We start from the raw sequence: 2,933 nt of genomic DNA, 5'->3' as shown, positions 1-2,933 counted from the left end.
GGGCTGTCGTAGACTGTTGACTAGTCCCCGTGTCCCGTAGGGACATTCTGACCGTAACCCCGCGTGGCGGCGTTGTCAGAGAGGCGTGGCCTCGGGATCCGCCGCTGGCGGAAGTCCCCCCGCTAGATGTAGCAGGAAGCAGTGTCAAGTAGACGTGCTTGGTATTTTATTGAGTGGTGTTGCGCTGAATAAAGTACGCAGCTTGTCAGATGAGAAATGGGGTCAGCCAGCGGTGCGCTGTGTAGCGGAGGACGCCCCGTTTACCAAATGAGGAGAGAAGCTCCGCCGGCGGGGTTTCGCTCAGCGGAGACTCCGTCACTTGGAAGATGACAAGTGAGGATCCGCTGGCGGGGTTTCGCTCAGCGGAGACTCCGTCACTTGGGAGATGCAAGTGAGGATCCGCTGGCGGGGTTTCGCTCAGCGGAAACTCCGTCACTTGGGAGATGCAAGTGAGGATCCGCTGGCGGGGTTTCGCTCAGCGGAGACTCCGTCACTTGGGAGATGCAAGTGAGGATCCGCTGGCGGGGTTTCGCTCAGCGGAGACTCCGTCACTTGGAAGATGACAAGTGAGGATCCGCTGGCGGGGTTTCGCTCAGCGGAGACTCCGTCACTTGGGAGATGCAAGTGAGGATCCGCTGGCGGGGTTTCGCTCAGCGGAGACTCCGTCACTTGGGAGATGACAAGTGAGGATCCGCTTGCGGGGTTTCGCTCAGCGGAGACTCCGTCACTTGGGAGATGACAAGTGAGGATCCGCTGGCGGGGTTTCGCTCAGCGGAGACTCCGTCACTTGGAAGATGACAAGTGAGGATCCGCTGGCGGGGTTTCGCTCAGCGGAGACTCCGTCACTTGGGAGATGCAAGTGAGGATCCGCTGGCGGGGTTTCGCTCAGCGGAGACTTGCCATGGTTGGGGGTTTACTTGTCAGGTGGTGACTTCCCTTGGAAGCCAAAGAATGATGACGGTTGACACGTGGCTAACTCTGAGAGGGTTAGCGTTTGGAGGCTTGTCTCCTAAGCCTAGCCGTCTCCTCGTCATTAATGCGAGTAATGATGGATTTCGTAACCGAGGCAACGCCTCGGCTAATCCAGGGAGTTAATGAAGACGTGGGACACGTGTACGGTTGGTACGTGATGTAGTTTTGTAGCGGACGGCTCAGGATTATTTGATGTTGACATAAAAAGGGGGGAACTGAGCGAGTTTCGACATTTCTGGAAAATCTTCAAATCTGAGTTGCCTGCTTCGAGCCTTGTTCGCCTGCGAATTGCGAAGGAGATCCCGGGTTTGCGTGGAGTAGTCGGGCTGGAGAGGACGAAATCTGTTAGTGAAGACGAGCTGCACTCCAAAGTCTTCGACGTGAGGTTGGTATTTCGGATCCTCTTCCTGTTTCATTGAATCTGCAATGGTGGTTTCTGGGTTTTGGTATTTCTGTTAATGGTATGATATTGCTTCTGTGTTGTTCTCGGAGGGTGTAGGGAGAGATTTGAGGGAGGTTATGGTGTTTGACAGAAAGTTGGGGTTTTGGGTTTTGCTAGACGGTCTAATCTGGGTTGAGCGTGCGGTTGTTTTTGTTTTGGTATTTTTGTGGGTAGTTGTTCTTGGCATCTTTGGCTATACCTGATGTGAGAGTAGGTTAGATCTGTATTTGTGCTAACTGATGTGGGTTTTAGGGTTTGGGATGGCCAACGTCATAGATATTTCGAGCAGTGAGGATTCCGGGTCTGACGTGTCGTTCAGCGTGGCGGATATGACCTTTATTGACTCGTTGCGTCCGTCTGCCCATGCAGGAACCTCACTGCCAGAACCGCTTGAAGTTGAGCCACTTCGGACCATCCCCTGGGAAATAGCTATGGATCGTGGTTCGCGTCCAGAGAGCTCTAGGGCGGGTGAGGTTGCTAGGCGCGACGAGCGCTTGGCGAGCAATAGTGCTGCTAGCGGCTCCGCTGGCGAAGGGGAAGCGCCGGGCCAAAACGTCGAGTCGGCGTGGTACCTCTCAGATGGCACCGCCGTCGACGAGGCAGGTGGGCGGATGGATGCCGCCGCTGTTAACCGGATGAAGCGGACGTTCCGGTTGCCGGGCTCGGTGAAGCTGCGCCCCCCGACAGCGGATGAGAAGGCCTCGATGCTCCCAGCGGGATGTGCTGCCGTGCACGAGGCCATATTCCGCCAAGGAGTGACATTCCCGCTAGTGCCCAATCTCCAAATTCTTGTGTGCGAGTTTGGCCTTGCCTTTGGGCAGATCTGTCCCAACATGTGGCGGTTGATGTTGGCGATGAACTCCTTGTGGCGCTTGTCGGGGTGCGAGGGGCCTACCGTGGCGGAAGTGCTTCACTTCTACGAGCTAGTGTATGTGAAGCGCCGAGGTTGCAGAGGGTGCGTGAACTTGAGCCGCCGCCAGGGAGCGCCCAAGTTGATTGAGAATCTAAGGGACTCAATGTCCTACTGGCGGGGGACCTTCTGCGTCGCCACAGATGGCTGGGAGTACCACACTAGGTCGAATGTGGAGGGGCCGACGTTTAAGACTAAGTCGGAATTCCAGCCCATCCGAGGTTGGCAACTGGTTTCCGCTAAAACTAACTGGCGGTTTCAAACTTTTGCAAACCTGCGGTTTTTGCTAATGATTATTGTGTTTGTGCAGCGGGACTAAGGTACATTCTGACGCGCGAAGAGGAGTGTCGCGTGGCGAGGATCCGCGGCTGCTGGCGGAACCGCAATTTGCTTGACTTCCGTCTTCTGACCGGTTGGGAATTGCTGGTCGATCTGGGGCTAACTCGCTCTATTGGTGAGAGCCATTCCGCCACACCTCATTTTTTTTTTTTTTTTTTTTTTTGTTAGTGATCCGGACTGACGGGTGTTTGTGTTTTTCTTTTCAGAAACCCCGCCCGGTAACAAATCTAGTCGCGACGCTTTCGAAAAAGCAATGGATCGTGCCGAGAT

Source organism: Rosa chinensis, chromosome 7 (assembly GCF_002994745.2).
Source record: "Rosa chinensis cultivar Old Blush chromosome 7, RchiOBHm-V2, whole genome shotgun sequence".
Taxonomy (NCBI): Eukaryota; Viridiplantae; Streptophyta; class Magnoliopsida; order Rosales; family Rosaceae; genus Rosa; species Rosa chinensis.
The sequence above is the reverse complement of the archived record's forward strand: the minus strand, read 5'-3'. Positions refer to the sequence as shown.